The sequence below is a fragment of the Pongo pygmaeus genome, chromosome Y, assembly GCF_028885625.2.
Source record: "Pongo pygmaeus isolate AG05252 chromosome Y, NHGRI_mPonPyg2-v2.0_pri, whole genome shotgun sequence".
In the NCBI taxonomy this organism is placed as follows: Eukaryota; Metazoa; Chordata; class Mammalia; order Primates; family Hominidae; genus Pongo; species Pongo pygmaeus.
In genome coordinates, this window is record NC_072397.2 from 36,712,564 (window position 1) to 36,735,911 (window position 23,348).

The window sequence follows — 23,348 nt, forward strand, 5'->3', positions numbered from 1 at the left end:
ACTAATTTGAGGAATATTGTATCAATGAACTGGTGCTTTTTTAAATTATATTTTCTAAGAAAACCTTTGCCTTAAATATGTCACTTATGAGAATTATTATTCTTCATGGCATAAGGCAAGAAGATGGAATAAATCACTTCTTTACTGATGTTTATGATTTACATATGAAAGTAAGGCATGTTCTATAATTTAAAAATCTGATGATAGAAAAAAGGATTTGATCTTTGTCTGGAAACTGGCCTTTGGAAGTTACTCCCTTAGGCTGCACAGCTTACCTTTCAGACTGAATTTTCTCATCATGCAAGGAAGCAGCTTGTATAATAGAAAAGTAAATAAAAATGTCATCTGAAATGTTTCCATCTACTTTCCATCTACTTTCAAATAAGTTGCTGTGCTACTAATAGAGATCATGACCTGGCAGGAATTGAGTTTTCTGTGATCAAACGGTCATTCAAGAAGAATGTTGCCAGTTGTTTATTTGGTTTGGTTTTTTTATTTGTGATTTTATTGTTGTTGTTATGAAGTCTCACTCTGTTGTTCAGACTGGAGTTCAGTGGCATGATCCTGGTTCACTGCAACATTTTCCTCCAGGGTTCAAGTGACTCTCCTGCCTCAGTCCCTGGAATACCTGGGACTACAGGCCCCAACACCATGTGTGACGTGTTTTTGTATTTTTAGTAGAGATGGGCTTTCACTGCTTTCATATTAGCCAGACTGGTCTCAAACTCCTAACCTTAGGTGATTTACCTGCCTCTGCTTTCCAAAGCCCTCAGATTACAGACATGAGACACAGCGACTGTCCCAGGTACTTGATTTTAATGTAACGATCCAAAAATAAATGTCAGAGTCAAGGTATGGTAGATAGATTTAAAACTAACATATTCTACAGTTGGAAATGATATGTGATAGCAGATACATTCACATTAATTCTTTTATACATTTAGAGATATTATAAAAATGTATAGGCAGTGTACACAGGAGTACTCAAGAAGCCAAGGAAACACATGTATGGTGCTAAGTGTTGCATATATGCTTCTGCCAGTGGCTAGGAATAGTGGTCCTGCTGATTATTTCCTTTCCCTCAGAGAGTAAACCGTTGATACTTATACTTGGAAAAACTTGTAAGTCAGTTTTTAGGAGAGTTGTCAGAGAAAATCCAGAATTACATTAACATTTGTACTCATCCTTTTAGATGCATCAAAGATCTCTGTTAAAGCAATAAAAAATTGAACAGAGCATGGATACACACTCATATCAATGTGGTACTTTGGTCATGGCAGTGCTTTATTTGTATTACATATTGGAATTCTTAGTAATGCTTGTTTTGTGGGTGAAGGCAAGGTGGAGGAAGTCACAGAACTTTCATAAAAAGTTTGGAATTGCCCTGGGCATGGTGGCTCATGCCTCTAATCTCAGTATTTTGAGATGCAGAGATGATGCGCCACAGGAGGCTGGGAATCATCTCTTTGTTCCTATAACAAGATCTAACTGTAAAATAGGTAATATCCATTGAAAACCAGGTTATACATCTTGTTCTAATGCTAAGCACTTGAATAATTTTGTTCCATTCCGGATTAACTTTAAGCAAGTAATTCTAGGCTTTTGTCTTGTGTCCTTGTGTGAAATAGCTACCATCATTTTTTCCCCACTTATTTGATTTTTACAATAAAGGTATTTGTTCAAGATTGTGGTAGTTTAATATTCATTTTTAAAGTGCTGCCAGCCACAGCTGTTTTTGTTCTATCACCCCTGTCAGTAGTGTCCAAACTAATATGATATCTTAATCTGTTAGGTAGCACTCATATTAAAACAAACTAAATCCCAGAGCTATGGGTGCAGAAAAAGGTAAAACTCATCTAGAAATCTAGGAGTAATTTCAGCAAGAACATATTTTTTAATATGGTTGTTCCTGCCCTCAATGAGCATACAGTCCTGAGGATTATGATGAAATCCAACCAAGAGCAGCAGGGTGAGTGACAGCAGGAAGACATGACCGAGCTGCATGACAGTGGCACTCTGAAAATAACCTTTCTTCCAGGCTAATGAACGTGAGGTAGGAACTAGTAATCCACGTCCTGGGTGTATATTAGTAAAGTTAAGTGCCAAATTTCATTTGTGGCCAATTCTTTGAAGGAGCTGGAAGGAAAGTGGAACATTAAGTGGGACCTCATTTGTTTGCTGCAGAGAACAGTATTACAGGTGTGAAGCTGTGAAGAAGAGCACTGGTGCACATGGGTAGAAATATCAGCTGATAGATAGGAGCTGATCATGAGGAAAAATAAGCTGGCAAAGCTTGGTTCTAGTAGGCAATGTCCCTTGAAGGCTCTTTAACATGAGGAAAGAATGAAGTCAGTCTTAAAGTCAGGCTCCCCTTAGCACATGTACATTAACACTAAGTTTGTTTTCTGCTTTAGTGCTCCAAAAGTGATCCAGAAGAAATGTTCATATGGAGTTTCATTCTCTTGTCATAGCCAAAATTCCTAAGATACTTCCTTTGGCATGGATATAGATACTGTTGATCTCTGTTTTCCCCATGCTCTACTTGTGATCTTTAAATTTTCAGTCACTTCAACACTTCCTGGTTGTTGGTCCAGAGTTCTAGAAAACACTGACTGTTCAGACACCACCATTCACGGGGTACCACACTGGGGCATTTCTTTACTTATCAATTTACTATTCGGTATGACACGTTTATTGCAATAAAAGTTACATGGTGGTGTCTTAATATAAAATGGAAAACAGGTTTATACAGAAACATAAATAGTTTTGTTCTAAGATAAGAAACAGTGGGAATGTTTTATCTTCAACTAGGAAACTTTCCCCAAAGATGAAAGTTAACAAAAATATTTATTTAATTGGAATGCAATTGTTATTTTTTATTCTCTACTCAGAAAACTGGAATTATTACTTACGTTATTAAATGCACATTTGTCTATTCTTCAAGTTCTGTAGTTAGCCTTTTTCCATAAACTGAACACTCTGTATGGAAAAGCTTTCCATTCCTAGCTTGCATCTAGCTGAATATATGACAGACTGTATGGAACAACTTCTGTACCACGGAGAACCACACTTTGTTCAAACTGTGGAGCATCATCTATGGTTCTTCTGCCCAGGGTGGCTCTGCAGCTGCTTCTGACTGCTCCTGCTGCCACACTCACCACCTGCTTTGTTCTGCCCCCATTTTCTATTGTATTTTTTATCAAATGTTTCCAGATGTCAATATTGGGTGGGGCCAGGAAGAGAAATGTTTTGATGTAAGTTTTCAAAACTTCACTCCCTATATAACAGCCACCTCCCCTCACCCATCATGTCCTTTGATACCTCCATCACTCCACAGTGGCAGGTCTCATCCATATTCAGTCCAAGCTTCAGTTAGCTTCCATAGAATCAAATAGTTACCGACTGCAAAGAATGTGAACATCCACAAGAGGCCACAATTTGCTTTATCAAGTCTGATCATTGCGGCAAGGATTTTTTTGGAAACAAACGCAAAAATCGTTGAAAGCAAATCACTAAACAATGTTCAGTAATAGAGGAGACACTAAGTAAATATGTGGCCTAATAAAGACGTCTTGATTTACCCTCTGACAAAGTACACCCCTTCTTAGTATTTCCTCTGAGAGTGATAACGTTACCTTCTGTCTTGTGTGAAAAAGAAATGGTTTAAGTTCAACTAGTAGACTTTCCACAAGGGTGAAGAAAGTAACACAAATATTATCTGTCCCATTAGTGGAATTGTAATTTTGTATCCTATACACACACACTATATTTCTTAAATCAGTTATCAAATGCAGATTTGTATTTTCTTCAAGTTCAGTAGTTAGCCTTTTTCTAAAAGCTGAACTCTGGCTATGGAAAGGCTTTTTATTCATGGAGATCTTGAATTTAGCAGGACATGGGACAGACTGTATGAAGCAACTCTTGTGCCACTGTTGGCCCTCCCTCCTCCTGGGGCTGTGAAACATGATATATGGTGGTAGAAGCTCATGAATGACATACAAATGATGGAGTAATTGTTAGTGAGAATAATTCTAATGCTATGTAGAATGAAAATAAAAAATGTTAAGTCATTTTGAAGGGAAAAAAGAAGTAAATTAAATAAGAATGCATTGCAAATGCAGTAGAGGCTAATCTTTCATATCTAACATTATTGTTTTAGGAAATCATTTTGTTTCACCAAGAATACAATACTAATTGCATAAAAATCATGTACATATAAAGAGTGGTATCTGATTTTTCCAGGAAAAAAATCCAAGTATGAATTCTCTAGTAGTCAAGTTTCTTATTTTAATTATAATTAAAGTCTTGGTCATCTTTATTAGCTCTCTAATTTACGTATGAAAATCAAAGAAACATTTTCAGAAAACCATTACAGTTTATAAATGTAAGACGCCATTATTTTTTTTGTATTTTATTTAATTTTAAATTTTTGTGGGTACATGACATATATACATATGGGTTACATGAGAGGTTTTGATACAGGCATGCAATGCATAATAATCATATCAAGGTAAACAGGGTATCACCACATCAATCATTTATCCTTTGCATTTAAATCAATCCAATTATACACTTTTAGTTATATTTAAATGAAGAATTAAATTTTTTTTTACTGTAGTCACCCAGTGGTGCCAAAAATTACTAGACCTTACTTATTCTATTTTTCTTTTATTATTATTATTATTATTATTATTATTATTATTATACTTTAGGTTTTATGGTACATGTGCGCAATGCGCAGGTTAGTTACATATGTATACATGTGCCATGCTGGTGCGCTGCACCCACTAACTCGTCATCTAGCATTAGGTATATCTCCCAATGCTATCCCTCCCCTCTCCCCCTACCTCACATTAGTCCCCGAAGTGTGATGTTCCCCTTCCTGAGTCCACGTGTTCTCATCGTTCAATTCCCACCTATGAGTGAGAATATGTGGTGTTTGGTTTTTTGTTCTTGCGATACTTTACTGAGGATGTTGATTTCCAATTTCATCCATGTCCCTACCAAGGACATGAACTCATCATTTTTTATGGCTGCATAGTATTCCATGGTGTATATGTGCCACATTTTCTTAATCCAGTCTATCATTGTTGGACATTTGGGTAGGTTCCAAGTCTGTGCTATTGTGAATAATGCCGCAATAAACATACGTGTGCATGTGTCTTTAAAGCAGCATGATTTATAGTCCTTTGTGAACATACCCAGTAATGGGATGGCTGGATCGAATGGAATTTCTAGTTCTAGATCCCTGAGGAATCGCCATACTGACTTCCACAAGGGTTGAACTAGTTTGCAGTCCCACCAACTGTTTGAAAGTGGTCCTATTTCTCCACATCCTCTCCAGCACCTGTTGTTTCCTGACTTTTTAATGATTTCCATTCTAACTGGTGTGAGATGGTATCTCATTGTGGTTTTGATTTGCATTTCTCTGATGGCCAGTGATGGTGAGCATTTTTTCATGTGTTTTTTGGCTGCAGAAATGTCTTCTTTTGAGAAGTGTCTGTTCATGTCCTTTGCCCACTTTTTGATGGGGTTGTTTGTTTTTTTTCTTGTAAATTTGTAGGAGTTCATTGGAGATTCTGGATATTAGCCCTTTGTCAGATGAGTAGTTCCAAAAATTTTCTGCCATTTTGTAGGTTGCCTGTTCACTCTGATGGTAGTTTCTTTTGCTGTGCAGAAGCTCTTTAGTTTAATGAGATCCCATTTGTCAATTTTGGCTTTTGTTGCCATTGCTTTTGCTGTTTTAGACATGAAGTCCTTGCACATGCCTATGTCCTGAATGGTAACACTTATGTTTTCTTCTAGGGTTTTTATGGTTTTAGGTCTAACGTTTAAGTCTTTAATCCATCTTGAATTGATTTTTGTATAAGGTGTAAGGAAGGGATCCAATTTCAGCTTTCTACACATGGCTAGCCAGTTTTCCCAGCACCACTTATTAAATAGGGAATCCTGTCCCCATTTCTTGTTTTTCTCAGGTTTGTCAAAGATCAGATGGTTGCAGATATGTGGCATTATTTCTGATGGCTCCGTTCTGTTCCATTGATCTATATCTTTGTTATGGTATCAGTACCATGCTGTTTTGGTTACTGTAGCCTTGTAATATAGTTTGAAGTCAGGTAGTGTGATGCCTCCAGCTTTGTTCTTTTGGCTTAGGATTGACTTGGTGATGCGGGCTCATTTTTGGTTCCATATGAACTTTAAAGTAGTTTTTTCCAATTCTGTGAAGAAAGTCATTGGTAGCTTGATGGGGATGGCATTGAATCTGTAAATTACCTTGGGAAGGATGGCCATTTTCACGATATTGATTCTTCCTACCCATGAGCATGGAATGTTCTTCCATTTGTTTGTATCCTCTTTTATTTCATTGAGCAGTGGTTTGTACTTCTCTTTTAAGAGGTCCTTTGCATCCCTTGAAACTTGGATTCCTAGGTATTTTAATCTCTTTGAAGCAATTGTGAATGGGAGTTTACTCATGATTTGGCTCTCTGTCTGTTATTGATGTATAAGAATGCTTGTGATTTTTGTACATTGATTTTGTATCCTGAGACTTTGCTGAAGTTGCTTATCAGCTTAAGGAGATTTTGGGCTGAGACAATGGGGTTTTCTAGATATACAATCATGTCATCTGCAAACAGGGACAATTTGACTTCCTCTTTTCCTAATTGAATATCATTTATTTCCTTCTCCTGCCTAATAGCCCTGGCCAGAACTTCCAACACTATGTTGAATAGAAGTGGTGAGAGAGGGCATCCCTGTCTTGTGCCAGTTTTCAAAGGGAATGCTTCCAGTTTTTGCCCATTCAGTATGATACTGGCTGTGGGTTTGTCAAAGATAGCTCTTATTATTTTGAGATATGTCCCATTAATACCTAATTTATTGAGAGTTTTTAGCATGAAGGTTGTTGAATTTTATCAAAGGCCTTTTCTGCATCTATTGAAATAATCATGTGGTTTTTGTCTGTGGTTCTGTTTATATACTGGATTACATTGATTGATTTGCATATATTGAACCAGCCTTGCATCCCGGGGATGAAGCCCACTTGATTATGGTGGATAAGCTTTCCAATGTGCTGCTGGATTCTGTTTGCCAGTATTTTATTGAGGATTTTTGCATCAATGTTCATCAATTATATTGGTCTAAAATTCTCTTTCTTAGTTGTCTCTCTGCCAGGCTTTGGTATCAGGATGATGCTGGCCTCATAAAATGAGTTACGGAGGATTCCCTCTTTTCTATTGATTGGAATAGTTTCAGAAGGAATGGTACCAGTTCCTCCTTGTACCTCTGGTAGAATTCGGCTGTGAACCCATCTGGTCCTGAATTTTTTTTGGTTGGTAAGCTATTGATTATTGCCACAATTTCAGCTCCTGTTATTGATCTATTCAGAGATTCAACTTCTTCCTGGTTTAGTCTTGGAAGGCTGTATGTATTGATGAATTTATCCATTTCTTCTAGATTTTCTAGTTTATTTGTGTAAAGGTGTTTGTATTATTCTCTGATGGTAGTTTATATTTCTGTGGGATCAGTGGTGATATCCCCTTTATCATTTTTTATTGCATGTATTTGATTCTTCTGTCTTTTTTTCTTTATTAATCTTCCCAGTGGTCTATCCATTTTGTTGACCCTTTCAGAAAACCAGCTCCTGGATTCATTAATCTTTTGAAGTGTCTTTTGTGTCTCTATTTCCTTCAGTTCTGCTCTGATTTTAGTTATTTCTTGCCTTCTGCTACCTTTTGAATGTGTTTGCTCTTGCTTTTCTAGTTCTTTTAATTGTGATGTTAGGGTGTCAATTTTGGATATTTCCTGCTTTCTTTTGGGGGCATTTAGTGCTATAAATTTCCCTCTACACACTGCTTTGAGTGCATCCAAGGGATTCTGGTATGTTGTGTCTTTGTTCTCGTTGGTTTCAAAGAACATCTTTATTTTTCTGCCTTCATTTTGTTATGTACCCAGTAATCATTCAGGATCTGGTTGTTCAGTTTCCAGGTTGTTGAGCAGTTTTGAGTGAGATTCTTAATCCTGAGTTCTAGCTTGATTGCACTGTGATCTGAGAGATAGTTTTTTATAATTTCTGTTCATTTACATTTATTGAGGAGAGCTTTACTTCCAAGTATGTGGTCAATTTTGGAATAGGTGTGGTGTGGTGCTGAAAAATATGTATATTCTGTTGATTTGGTGTGGAGAGTTCTTTAGGTGTCTATTATGTCCCCTTGGTGCAGAGCTGAGTTCAATTCCTGGGTATCCTTGTTGACTTTCTGTCTCGTTGATCTGTCTAATGTTGACAGTGGGGTGTTAAAGTCTCCCATTATTAATGTGTGGGAGTCTAAATCTCTTTGCAGGTCACTCAGGACTTGCTTTATGAATCTGGGTGCTCCTGTATTGGGTGCGTATATATTTAGGATAGTTAGCTCTTCTTGTTGAATTGATCCCTTTACCATTATGTAATGGCCTTCTTTGTCTCTTTTGATCTTTGTTGTTTTAAAGTCTGTTTTATCAGAGATTAGGATTGCAACCCCTGCCTTTTTTTTTTTCTTTTCCATTTGCTTGGCAGATCTTCCTCCATCTTTTATTTTGAGTCTTTTTGTCTCTGCACGTGAGATGGGTTTCCTGAATACAGCACACTGATGGGTCTTGAGTCTTTATCCAATTTGCCAGTGTGTGTCTTTTAATTGGAGCATTCAGTCCATTCAAATTTAAAGTTAATATCATTATTTGTGAATTTGATCCTGTCATTATGATGTTAGCTGGTTATTTTGCTCGTTAGTTGATGTAGTCTCTTCCTAGTCTCTATGGTCTTTACATTTTGGCATGATTTTGCAGTGGCTGGTACTAGTTGTGCCTTTCCATGTTTAGCATTTCCTTCAGGATCTCTTGAAAGGCAGGCCTGGTGGTGACAAAATCCCTCAGCATTTGTTTGTCTGTAAAGGATTTTATTTCTCCTTCACTTATGAAGTTTAGTTTGGCTGGATATGAAATTCTGGGTTGAAAATTCTTTCCTTTAAGAATGTTGAATAATGGCCACCACTCTCTTCTGGCTTGTAGAGTTTCTGCCCAGAGATCCGCTGTTAGTCTGATAGGCTTCCCTTTGATGGTAACCCAACCATTCTCTCTGGCTGCCCTTAATATTTTTTCCTTCATTTCAACTTTGGTGAATCTGACAATTATGTGTCTTGGAGTTGCTCTTCTCGAGGATTATCTTTGTGGCGTTCTCTGTATTTCCTGAATCTGAATGTTGGCCTGTCTTAATAGATTGGGGAAGTTCTCCTGGATAATATCCTGCAGAGTGTTTTCCAACTTGTTTCCTTTCTCCCCGTCACTTTCAGGTACACCAATCAGACGTAGATTTGCTCTTTTCACATAGTCCCACATTTCTTGGAGGCTTTGCTCGTTTCTTTTTATTCTTTTTTCTCTAAACTTCCCTTCTCACTTCATTTCATTCATTGCATCTTCCAGGGCTGATATCCTTTCTTCTGTTTGATCGTATCGGCTCCTGAGGTTTCTGCATTCTTCACGTAGTTCTTGAGCCTTGGTTTTCAGCTCCATCAGCTCCTTTAAGGGCTTCTCTGTATTGGTTATTCTAGCTATACATTCTTCTAAATTTTTTTCACAGTTTTCAACTTCTTTGCCTTTGGTTTGAATATCCTCGCATAGCTTGGAGTAATTTGATTGTCTGAAGCCTTCTCCTCTCAGCTCGTCAAAGTCATTCTCCATCCAGCTTTGTTCCGTTGCTGGTGAGTAACTACATTCCTTTGGAGGAGGAGAGGTACTCTGCTTTTTAGAGTTTCCAGTTTTTCTGCTGTTTTTCCCCCATCTTTGTGGATTTATCTATCTTTTGTCTTTGATGATGGTGATGTACAGATGGGTTTTTGGTGTGGATGTCCTTTCTGTTGGTTTTCCTTCTAACAGACAGGACCCTCAGCTGCAGGTCTGTTGGAATACCTGGCCGGCCGTGTGAGGTGTCAGTCTGCCCCTGCTGGGGGGTGCCTCCCAGTTAGGCTGCTCAGGGGTCAGGGGTCAGGGACCCACTTGAGGAGGCAGTCTGTCCCTTCTCAGATCTCCAGCTGCATGCTGGGAGAACCACTGCTCTCCTCAAAGCTGTCAGACAGGGACATTTAAGTCTGCAGGGGTTACTGCTGTCTTTTTGTTTGTCTGTGCCCTGCCCCCCAGAGATGGAGCCTACAGAAGCAGGCAGGCCTCCTTGAGCTGTGGTGGGCTCCACCCAGTTACAGCTTTCCAGAGGCTTTGTTTACCTAAGCGAGCCTGAGCAATGGCGGGACCCCTCCCCCAGGCTCGGTGATGACTTGCTGTTTGATCTCAGACTGCTCTGCTAGCAATCAGTGAGACTCCGTGGGCGTAGGACCCTCTGAGCCTGGTACGGGCTACAATCTCCTGGGGCACCATTTCCTAAGCCCATCAGAAAAGCACAGTATTCGGTTGGGAGTGGCTAGATTTTCCAGGTGCCGTCTGTCACCCCTGGAAAGGGAACTCCCTCACCCCTTGCGCTTCCCAGTGAGGCAATGACTTTCCCCTGCTTTGGCTGGCACACGGTGCACTCACGCACTGACCTGCGCCCACTGTCTGGCACTCCCTAGTGAGATGAACCCGGTACCTCAGATGGAAATGCAGAAATCAACTGTCTTCTGCGTCGCTCATGCTGGGAGCTGTAGACCGGAGCTTTTCCTATTTGGCCATCTTGGCTCCTCCTCATAAGGTGCCATTATTGAGCAAATATATTCCTCTATGAGTGGATTTGTCCCATCTGCCATCAACTAATCACACAGCTATATACATTTGTTGAATTTTATTAGTAAGTAATACACTATTACAAACACTAATTCTCTTCTCCATGTCCATGTTGATTTTGTGTATACACCTGAGTTGGTTAGAATGTGTCTGCCTTATCTCTAACATTCAACAGAAAGATGAGCTAGAGGTCACATTTATATGAATGATTGACTCAGACAATTACCAGATCATTTTAAGTAACTTGTTAAAAATCACAAATATTTTACTATCTAAAATTAAGTTCTATGGTCACACATTTCTGTAATGAATGTGTTATTTGTATTATTAAGATATACCTTCAGGAGAAAATAAATTTTACCGTTTACTCTTCCTGCTCTGACCACCTCTGTACTTTCCTTTTCTTAGCCTAACCTGACTACATCCGAGATGCTGGGATAATTTTAGTAGAGTAGGAGCGTATATTATACAAACATAAACACAATATTTATTTTAAATGTAAAAATATCAAACTTAAGAACTCACAAAAACTTTGTTTTGCACAATTTAACTTGAGATTTTAGTTGCTCATACACAACACATGGTCGTTTTTTGATAAAACCTAAGTTTAATTTTAATTGCCAAGGTTCAGTGTGGTTCAGTAAATATTTGTACATCTTAAGGCATTTAGGTAGTGTGTTTTAGGTTTTAGGAATTCTTGCATTTGAGAAAACTGAGTCAACACATTTGCATCACTTTGTGTACCATTACTTGTAAGGTTCCCGAAAGTACTCAAGAATCAAACATGCTAATGTCTCTAGGAAGAGAAGTGGATATTCTTTTTAAGGGTGAAAGATACATGAATGCAACCTGAAATAGCTTCCCTCAATTAAGTCTTTATTGCATCAAAAATTGAGTTACATACCAATCATATTTTAAAAAGTCTTGCTTAATTGAGCTTTTTCAAATTCAGATGAAGTATTTTGAATCTGTCTTAATTATGATTTTGAAAATACAGTACTGAATAAACAGCTCAGGTGGGATACAAATCATCATAATAAAAAAATACAATACAAAGTGATCTGCCTATTATAGGGTGTATATGACTTAGATTTGGAGAGTAAAAAGCATCTTGCAGTTGAAAAGGGTTGCTTTGTTAAGTTGATTTTTTTAAGTGTACAGAGGGTACAGACAGTATTGACATAACTTGGCTTTTTAGCAATTATGTGAGATATTCAGTGGGACTTGATAATCCATCGGGGATAACAAATTGCATATATTAGTAACGTCTCACTGGCTGTAGCATAGAAAATTTCACAATAGACCACAGTAAGGAAGTATTCAAAATTATCTGTAGAAAACAATTGTGGGTGTGCTATATTAGAAAACCTGGCAATGTAGAACATATGTGTGGACAGATTTATGAGCTCTTAATGAGCTAGAATAGGCAGTTGTTAGCAATTGGATATTTGAGAAAGTTGGGTAGGAAAGAGATGTTAACACCTATGTCCTGGGTGTGATTTGATAAGCTGAGAGAATAGTAATGCAATTTACTGATAGAAAAAGTGAACCTGTTTGAGCAGATTGCATTTTAGAAACATATGGGACACCAAATAAAAAATTATAATGGGGAGTTGGATACATATGTCCAGAATTTGGAATCATCTAAAAGCATACATGTGTTACTACAGAAGTAACAATGAAAAACAGTCATAGAAAGTAATGTCCTAGAATGGAAAATTTTTGGAAAATTTAATGTTATCATGGCAGACAACATTAAGTTATCCAAAAGCAATCTGTAGCCTCTAAGTTGTTAGAATATCAGTATGTAAGAAAAAGAGCTTCTTTCTTTTTTCTTTTTTGTTACTATTATTTGTGAGTGTGTGTGCATGTGCATGTAAGAGGAATTCTCACTGTCTCATGCAGACAGGAATGCAGGAGCGGAATCTCAGCTCACTGAAACCTCTGCCTCCTGGGTTCAAGCAATTCTCTGCATCAGCCTCCTGAGTACCTGGGATTACAAGTGCTTGCCACCATGCCTGGCTAATTTTTGTGTTTTTAGAAGAGATGGGGTTTCAGAATCGTGGCCAGACTGGTTTCGAGAAAAATTTTAATTTTAAAGAACTATGTTTATGCTGAACACAAATCTTTAGCATTCTTCTAGAATTCTTAGTTGTGTCATCTGCAGTAAAATAAGCCTAAGAATTGCACCAGAATTAGTTGCCCAACTCTGCCAGGAGATTCAAAGTTTTATTGTTATAGGTTTCTAGAAACAATCAATCAGACTATATATCTGGAAACTCTATACACACATGCCCACACACAAATACACAATTTTCACTCAATAGACATTATAATAAGCACACTGAAAACCTGATAATAAAATAATTATAACCTGTACAACACAATAATTAAAGGCAAAAGATAATTTTAAATTTTAAACAACTGTAATATTAGATTTTAGCAATTAAAATTTTCTAATTGTTCTTTGGTCCACCATCATAGATTTCAAGAAGATAATTAATGTTGTATGAATGACATTGAGTTCCCTATCAATGGAATTTAATTTATATCATTTTAAAAATTGTTTGCAGTCATATATTATTTATTATGTAACTTCTTGTATTTGCTCTAAAGTAAGGCTAGATCACATTTTAGCCTCATCTCTTCCAAGGAGGTGTTTACAGTAAAGGTATACATGTTGACATAATGTGGAAAATAGTTGATGTGGATTAATGTGAGTTTCATGCATAAATTTATTATTCTCTTTATTAAGATAAGCTTGAAATGTTTTGTCTAATGAACATTTAGTCTATTCAATAGGCAGTACTCAACAGATATATATCAGCATCTGCTGAGTACCAACACTGTTCAAGGCAGCAGATAATAATATAGGCAAAGATCTTATTAATCCAAATTTCACATGAAAACTTTTGATACTATTAATAATGTGGCAAATGACATGATTTTCACTTTATTATAATTTTTAAGAGAATAAGATAATGAAATATGTATTGTTTAAGTGTTACAAGAAGCCTATCCATGTTATTCTTTACCTGAAATTAGATTATAAAAATTACCTTTTTAAAAGAAATATATATTATAAATATTCCTATGGCAAAAAGAAAAAAATAAACTGGCCTCTGACTTGGAATATAATATCATTTTATTAAGTAAGATACATGGTAGAGAGAAAAAACTATTTTATTTATCTGTCATGGTAATGACAAAACAGACAGAGGTCTTTTTTTTGTGATTTTTTAATATTGACTCCTAAGAACACTAAACAGTTGGCAGTGTAAATATGTTGCAATTTAGCCAGCTGTGAAAGAAAATGACTGATCATTAGTAAATCAGGCAATTTTTATTGTTGCCATTGAAAATTGTTTTACTCATCTTGTGTGTTCTTTTACTGTCAGAATTGAAATCAATTTTGTACTGCCAATTAATATCACTGTTTTATTATCATGAGATTCTAGCTTTACATTCTAAAATGTTGTCTTGGAAAAATGAGTAAAAACCAAGTAAGTTTTGTTTTTTCTTTAAAAAGTTAGTCATAAAATGCTACTCATATTTAGTAAAAATAATGAGGTGAGTGGGACATGGTGGTGCATTTGTCTAATCTCAAGTAGTTGGAAGGCTGAGGCATGAGTGTTCCTTGAACCCTGGAGTATGAGGCCTCTTTGAGCTATGAGCTATTATCTTGTCCCTGTAGTCCAGCCTAGGCCATGGAGCATAATCCTATGTATAGAACAAAAAGTAGAACTATGAAAAGTAATATAGCATTACAGTTTTTAATTCGCTTGTAGTAATGCATGGATAGTATATTTAACCAAAATATTTTAAGTTGGTAATACATCAGGAGGTCAGATGTTTGGGTCAGATTGCTAACTAGCTCCTCAACTGGCTAAATCTGTAATAATTGGTGAAGTATTTGTTCTAACTGTAATTGATTTTTTTATTTGTTAAATGGATTTACTAATGCTACCCGCTTAGGAAACTAACTGATATTAATTAGATTACCTCAGAAACTCGTTCTGAATGACACATATTAGGCAGTAAAATATTAGCTACCTCTACATATTATAAATTATTTTCATCTGCTTATATTTAAAGCTCATAGTGCACATGATAAAATTCCAGAAGACCTAGAATGGCTGTTAGATACAATAGAACACTCTAAGAGTCACTATGAAAAATGAGTATATCAGTGCATAAAATGTATGGTAGGTTTGTTTAGCAGTCATTTCATTGTTTATCATAGTGTTTTTCCTTACAATTTTGTAGAAGCCTGTATCAGAATTAAGAACTCTTTTAGAAAAGAAAAATCATGGATGATTGAAATTAACATTTTAAGGTGATACTGAAAATTATTCTGAATTCTATTACATTTATATTTGTATTTTCTTTCAAAGGCTAATGGAAGTCTTAAAAAGAAAATGGATACTTCCCTGCCAGGGGAGACACCATGATCATGAAGGTGGCTTTCCCAAGGAAAGGCGGATCTATTGCACTCTAGATGTGCTGACCCATGAGTTTTCCCCAAATGTGGGAAACTCAACTGCATAATTTGTGGAAGTGAAGGACTGTGTATGTGCCTTCACGTGGGAAAAAAAAAGAAAATTGAGCCATTTAGTGTATATAGAAAATAGAAAACCATATACTGGAAAGAATTAAATATGCCTACAAAAATTGTTGTCCTACAGTACAAAACAATAAAACATCAAATTATTATTTATTAGAAAAATCAAATAGTGCTAGGATGACACTTGCAAATGCTTGAGAACTTTGTCTAGATGAGGGGGATGGGGGAAGCCCCCAAAGGGCAGCATATATATATAGGAAAAAGAGAAGTAATTTTTAAATGCGTAAGCCATTGTTTATGTATTAATATTGCCACTAAAAATATTTATTTTGTGAAATGATTAGCATTGGTTTGTTTGTTCTTAAAAAGTAGTTTCCTTTTGGAAGAAACTTGTGTGAAATGGCCTAAAAATTATGTACCTAAAATAATTCAGAATTTTTCCCTAAATTATAAATCATTTGCAGGAATTGTAAAGATGTTATAGCTGTCAGCTTTCTTGCATTTTTTAAAAGTTTATTCTAATGAAGAAAATAAAATATAAGGTATAAAGTTACTTTTATACTCAAATTGTCAATCTTTTTAAATATTTAGAATTTGGAGCCAGTTGACCATGATGCTTTAGATGGGCATAAGACCTCTCCAACAGAAGATGCTCCATTATATCCTCATTCAACAGGCTCTATGTATCAGCAGGTTAAATAATAATAATAATAATTTTCTTTTTCAAAACTCATTTTGATGGTTTACTTATATGGTCTTCAATTATTATTTTATTACATATTTTGTAACTTATCAGCTGTGACTGCAATTTAAAAAAAAATTTCTAGGACAGCTTTGGCAAGATGATCAGAGGAAGAATAGTTTAAGTGGGATCATGTTTTATTTTACCCTTGTGATATTTTCTTTGTAATTAGGTGCTACCTTGTCCTAGTTCATAAAAATGTGTGATATTTCAATAAGAGCATAAAGTAATTTATTTCATCTTTCTCAAAATCCAGTGGCTGTAAAACTTAACAATTTTACCAGCTTTAATATGAAATTTACTATAAAGAACAAATACTGACCAAAAATATATATAAAATCCATTCATGAGCACTTCTAAGTTAAAACAAATATTTGTGTTAAAATATTCTGGGAAGATTAGCCACAATGTGAGTAATGCAGTTTTCTTTTCTCTTTTCTCTTTTCTTCGCTTCCCTTCCCTTTCCATTTCTTTTCCTTCCTACCTTCCTTCCTTCCTTTCTTTGTTTCTTTCCTTTCTTTCTCCCTTTCTTCTTTTGTTTCGTTTGTTCTTTTGATAGATTTTCACTCTTGTTGCCTAGGTTGAAGTGCAATGGTTGTGATCTTGGCTCACTACAACTTCCACCTCCCGAGTTCAAGCGATTCTCCTGTTTTGTCCTCCAAAGTAGCTGGGATTACAGGCATGCATCTGGCTAATTTTGTATTTTTGGTAGAGACAGTGTTTCACTGTGTTAATTAGGGTTGTCTGGATCTCCTGAGTTCACAATCCACTCACCTCTGCCTCGGTCTCTCAAAGTCCTGGGATTACAGGGGTGAGTCATTGCACCCAGCCAGGTTAATCATTTAAAGCTTGTCTTGTGCTGTAACATTTAGCATGACTTCTCATCAAGTTCATGTAGCCAAGGGAAGGAATTACCTAAATTACAACAGTTGCCCAGAATAACAGCTGTATTGTTCAGAAACCTTATTTTTTATCACCAGAAAAATTATAAAATGGGGAAAAATGTAAAAAACAAGAAGATTTTAATTCTACGTGTTCTTCACATTTAATGTTTGATAGTTTGATTTCTTGTTGAGATAAAGAATATGGATATATTTTAACAGAAATTCTAAAATATTAAAACCTATATGTGCAATTTTCATATGTCACAATGTGTGAAGCATAGTAGACTATATTTTTGTGCTTGCAGCACTTTTTTGGTAGAATTTATTAAGTGATGCTTCTAAAATTTGGTTTCATTTAATCCCAGTGAAGTGCGTATTATCAGAATCCTCAGTAGGTTGAAGCACCATTGTACCAAGATTTCTGACTGCTTTGCTAGCCAGTCACAATTTTCCTTGAAAGCAGTAAGGGTTCTAGCTTATTTCTATATTATTTTAAAGCTTTTGTTGTTAGATGTAGGGTTTACTGAAGATATAAGTGCCTTCTGATTTTAAATAATTCATATAATTTTTTATTTCATGTAATATCTCAACGCCCATTGTTGGAAACAATAGGATATGAAGTGTGTTGTGTAGCTTGAGGAACAGCAATTTGTTTGTTCAAATTGGTAAGAATATACTATGTTTTTATCTTTTTATAGTACCTAAGCAGTAACATCAACCACTATGAATGCTAGTTGGCCTATTGTTATTTGCAGTCTATGTTTCTCTTCTGGCCTAGACTTAGATTTTGGAATTTCTGTTCCTTAGAGAGTGTAGGAGAAATATATGTAGATTAATCTTATCTCTGTATTACTGCAGCATCTCTATAAGTTTGCTACCTCAAGTGAATGCATCATGTTGTCCTGGATCTAATCACCTCCCAATCATCCTGGAGAGGATTCTTCAAATGGAGATCTACATGTCCTTCTTTAATGCACCCCTTAAATTATTACTGACATATTTGTGTAAACAGCTTTCCACATCTAACCTTCTATTTATTTTGAAGTCTATAACAAATTATTCATACCTATATTCTCCCTCCTATACAATCAAACTTTAGAACCTATTCCTTCTAACTGTATTTTTTACCCATCAATTAACTCACTTATTTGTTTCCCCAATATCTTTCACAGACTATAACAATCTGTCATTCTATTTTCTACCTCCATGAGATCAACTTTGTTATTTCTCACATATAAATAAAAAGATGCAATCTTTGCCTTTTATAGTTCCTGGCTAATTTCATTAACATAATATCCTTTATATGAAGCCTTTTTCTGAGTAATGTTTAGTCAACATATTGAGGTTTTTATGAAACTGAAATAATCACTTACATAAAATTTACCTTAACTGTGACCAAAATTCCTTGGGTACATAGGACTGTAGTTTGGAAACAGCTAAATGAACAAAGATGTCTTGAAGCTGTCTTAGGACACAAATATTGTACTCTTTTCTATCTCTTGTCTTACTTAGTCTTCAAATTAATAAAACTATTCTAGTAAATTATCTTGGGTACCAACATTGAAGAGCAAAAGAAATCAGTAATGCACTAATTTAACTTTATAAATACAAGGAAAGAAGTTACAACAAATACCAAAAGTTATTGAATAAAGTGATATACTGTTTATGCTGCTAATTTTCAAAGCACTTAATTTATTTATTAATTTTTATGATTATTGCTTATTTCAAACATGGACTATTATAACTGAGTTCACAGAAAAGTTATTATAAAAGAGTAATAAAATAATAATATACACTGGATGTAATACAGTAAAGTCTTTTCAAGTAGACAGGAGTAAAGACAAGTGAGTTCTCTGCCATGAGTAACTTTGGGGTAATAAGCACAGTTTGGGGAGTAAGTTACTTAGTCTTTCTAGGATTCAGAATCTTCTTTGGAGAACAATGCATTTTCCAAATTACATAAGATTATTTACATGATTAAATCAGAATTATTAACACTCAATAAATATGCCTATTAACCGTAGTTGTGGAAGGAAGGAGAGCATAGACAGAAGCTCCAAAAGTCAAAACATGTTTGTAGCCATAAAGCAAAATACTGTTTGTTTACAAGTATCTAAGAAATTTCTGTATGCTTTTAATTGTGTCTTAGGTTTGTGACAAAGAAAGAAACAATACCCACATCCTGTCCTGGAGAAACTGATTGTATAGAAAAAGAATCAAGGAAGATATATGTGCTACAGTATGTTGCTGAGACAACATAAAGCAAAAGCAACCAAGTACAAAGGTGAGATATCTAATTTGCAATTTTATATTCTGTCTCTTTCATTTGCTTCTTGCTGGTATGATTAACCATCACTATATGTGTTAAATTCAACACCCTAGGGGTCATACGGTACCGGAACTTACATTACAATTTTTCTTCCAATAGTGGCTCTTAAGGAAGTATTGGTGAACATTCCATCTGTAGACTCTACTAAAAGTAAAGCTACCACGACTGCGATTCTTGGATGATAAAATTTACTGCATCTAGCAAAGAGAAAGAAAGTGTGTGTTTTGTAATCCTATATATGATAAGTGATGAGAAACTAGTAGCTAAAAGACAAACTATTTTTGCCCACTGAAAGGAAAAAAAGAAGAAATTCTAGAACCATTTACTACAGTTAAAATATTCTAATTTTTAAATTTAGTTTCTATCAACATCTGTACAGAAAAGTAAAAAATAATAATAATAACAATAATAAAGATCTTGAGTATAAACATTACCAAAATTTAGGTATCCCATATTCTCTTATTTGGAGATGTATCCTAAATAGGTGACCTACCGCTATGATCTAACTTTTTTACCGCTTTATATTCAAATGAATACCTTTCATAGGCAGTTTAATGATAATTCTTAACTAATATTTTTGCAAGTTCACATAACATAATTTGAAGAAGAAATTTGTTTCTTTAGCAGAAAAAGCTCTCATTTGAGAAAAATATACAGAGAATTTTAGAAAAAGCACAGGTTCTGAAACAGATAACATAAATATGTCAGTCATAGTATCTCAGAGATTTTAGTCATATTATGAAGAAGATCTTCCTGCATAATTCTTTTAAAGTACAATAATTTCTGATAGAAAAACAGTAGCTGCTATCAGAATCTTCAAAGTAATAATAATTAATAATTAGAATTTACCTCACTGTTCTGCTTCTCATCTTTGAAAAATCATTGTCTATATTTTCACCTATGCATTCAATTGCAAGAATACTGTTTCTGGTGGAAACTATATACATATGTATACATAAATTATATATGTATTATATATAGTTTATACTATACAAAAGCAATATACAATATATTAAATAATATATAATTATATAATACCATATATATTTATGTATAATATATATGGATTTACATAATAATATAATTATATATTATATAATATATATAATTTTTATATATTATATAATATATTATATATAATTTATATATATTATATATAATATAGTATATGTGGCTGTTGGATCACAGAATTCATATGACAAGTAGCATCAGTATTTTTTATTCCCACAAGTTTTTCTGGTGGGTGAGATCTAACAGAGAGCTGATATTCCCACTCAAAAAGTGCTCACAACCTGAGATAAGAAGAAAAAATAATGCTTGTAGTATGAAAATAATTCTGTCCACTTGTCTTTTCATCAAGTGACAAATTAATATTAACAATAACTCGGGGGGAGGAGCAAAGATGGCTGAATAGGAACAGCTCCGGTCTGCAGCTTCCAGCGCGAGCGACGCAGAAGATGGGTGATTTCTGCATTTCCATCTGAGGTACTGTGTTAATCTCACTAGGGAGTGCCAGACAGTGGGCGCAGATCAGTGGGTGAGTGCACCGTGAGCCAGCTGAAGCAGGGGCGTGGCACTGCCTCACTCGGGAAGCGCAAGGGGTGAGGGAGTTCCCTTTCCAGGGGTGAAAGACTGCACCTGGAAAATCCAGCCACTCCCACCCGAATACTGTGCTTTTCCCACGGGCTTAGGAAATGGTGCCCCAGGACAGTATAGCCCGCACCTGGCTCAGAGGGTCCTATGCCCACAGAGTCTCACTGATTGCTAGCACAGCAGTCTGAGAACAAACAGCAAGTCGGCAGGGAGGCTTGGGGAGGGGTGTCTGCCATTGCCCAGGATCGCTTAGGTAAACAAAGAAGCCGGGAAGCTTGAACTGGGTGGAGCCCACCACAGCTCTAGGAGGCCTACCTGCCTCTGTAGGTTCCACCTCTGGGGGCAGGGCACAGACAAACAAAAAGAGAGCAGTAACCACTGCAGACATAAATGTCCCTGTCTGACAGCTTTGAGGAGAGCAGGGGTTCTCCCAGCACGCAGCTGGAGATCTGAGAACAGGCTGACTGCCTCCTCAAGTGGGTCCTGGACCCCTGACCACTGTGCAGCCTAACTGGCAGGCACCCCCCAGCAGGGGAAGACTGATACCTCACACGGACATCCAGGTACTCCAACAGACTTGCAGCTGAGGGTCCTGTCTGTTAGAAGGAAAACTAACAGGAAGGACATCCACACCAAAAACCCATCTGTACATCACCATCATCAAAGTCCAAAAGTAGATAAAACCACAAAGATGGGGAAAAAACAGAGCAGAAAAACTGGAAACTCTAAAAAGCAGAGTACCTCTCCTCCTCCAAAGGAATGTATTTCCTCACCAGCAATGGAACAAAGCTGGATGGAGAATGACTTTGATGAGCTGAGAGAAGAAGGCTTCAGACGATCAAATTACTCCGAGCTACGGGAGGATATTCAAACCAAAAGCAAAGAAGTTGAAAACTTTGAAAAAAATTTAGGATAATGTATAACTAGAATAACCAATACAGAGAAGCGCTTAAAGGAGCTGATGGAGCTGAAAACCAAGGCTCGAGAACTACATGAAGAATGCAGAAGCCTCAGGAGCCGATGCGATCAAATGGAAGAAAGGGTATCAGCCCTGGAAGATGAAATTAATGAAAAGAATTGAGAAGGGAAGTTTAGAGAAAAAAGAATAAAAAGAAAGAGCAAAGCCTCCAAGAAATGTGGGACTCTGTGAAAAGACCAAATCTACGTCTCATTGGTGTACCTGAAAGTGACGGGGAGAATGGAAACAAGTTGGAAAACACTCTGCAGGATATTATCCAGGAGAATTTCCCCAATCTAGCAAGACAGGCCAACATTCAGATTCAGGAAATACAGAGAATGCCACAAAGATACTCCTCGAGAAGAGCAACTCCAAGACACGTAATTGTCAGATTCACCAAAGTTGAAATGAAGGAAAAAATGCTAAGGGCAGCAAGAGAGAAAGGTTGGGTTACCATCAAAGGGAAGCCCTTCAGACTAACAGCGGATCTCTTGGCAGAAACACTACAAACCAGAAGAGAGTGGGGGCCAATATTCAACATTTTTAAAGAAAATAATTTTCAACCCAGAATTTCATATCCAGCCAAACTAAGCTTCATAAGTGAAGGAGAAATAAAATACTTTACAGACAAGCAAATGCTGAGAGATTTTGTCACCACCAGGCCTGCCCTAAAAGAGCTCCTGAAGGAAGCGCTAAACATGGAAAGGCACAACTGGTACCAGCCACTGCAAAATTATACCGAAATGTAAAGGCCATTGAGACTAGGAAGAGACTGCATCAACTAACGAGCAAAATAACCAGTTAACATAATAATGACAGGATCAGATTCACACATAACAATATTAACTTTAAATATAAATGGAGTAAATTCTCCAATTAAAAGACAAAGACTGGCAAATTGGATAAAGACACAAGACCCATCAGTGTTCTGTATTCAGGAAACCCATCTCACATGCAGAGACACACATAGGCTCAGAATAAAAGGATGGAGGAAGATCTACCAAGCAAATGGAAAACAAAAAAGGCAGGGATTGCAATCCTAGTCTCTGATAAAACAGACTTTAAACCAACAAAGATCAAAGGAGACAAAGAAGGCCATTACATAATGGTAAAGGGATTAATTCAACAAGAAGAGCTAACTATCCTAAATATATATGCACCCAATACAGGAGCACCCAGATTCATAAAGCAAGTCCTGAGTGACCTACAAAGAGACTTAGACTCCCACACATTAATAATGGGAGACTTTAACACCCCACTGTCAACATTAGACAGATCAATGAAACAGAAAATCAACAAGGATACCCAGGAATTGAACTCAGCTCTGCACCAAGCAGACCTAATAGACATCTACAGAACTCTCCACCCCAAATCAATAGAATATACATTTTTTTCAGCACCACACCACACCTATTCCAAAATTTGCCATATACTTGGAAGTAAAGCTCTCCTTAATAAGTGTAAAAGAACAGAAATTATAACAAACTATCTCTCAGATCACAGAGCAATCAAGCTAGAACTCAGGATTAAGAATCTCA

The 23,348-nt window shown here is 36.2% G+C and overlaps 1 non-coding gene across 1 annotated transcript; it reads left to right on the forward strand.

Annotated features, from left to right (window-relative positions):
* Positions 1 to 15,162: 15,162 nt before the first annotated feature.
* LOC129026029 (U1 spliceosomal RNA) lies at positions 15,163 to 15,322 on the forward strand. Its single transcript, XR_008497411.1, has one exon. It is a non-coding gene; the product is annotated as a U1 spliceosomal RNA (small nuclear RNA).
* Positions 15,323 to 23,348: the final 8,026 nt, after the last annotated feature.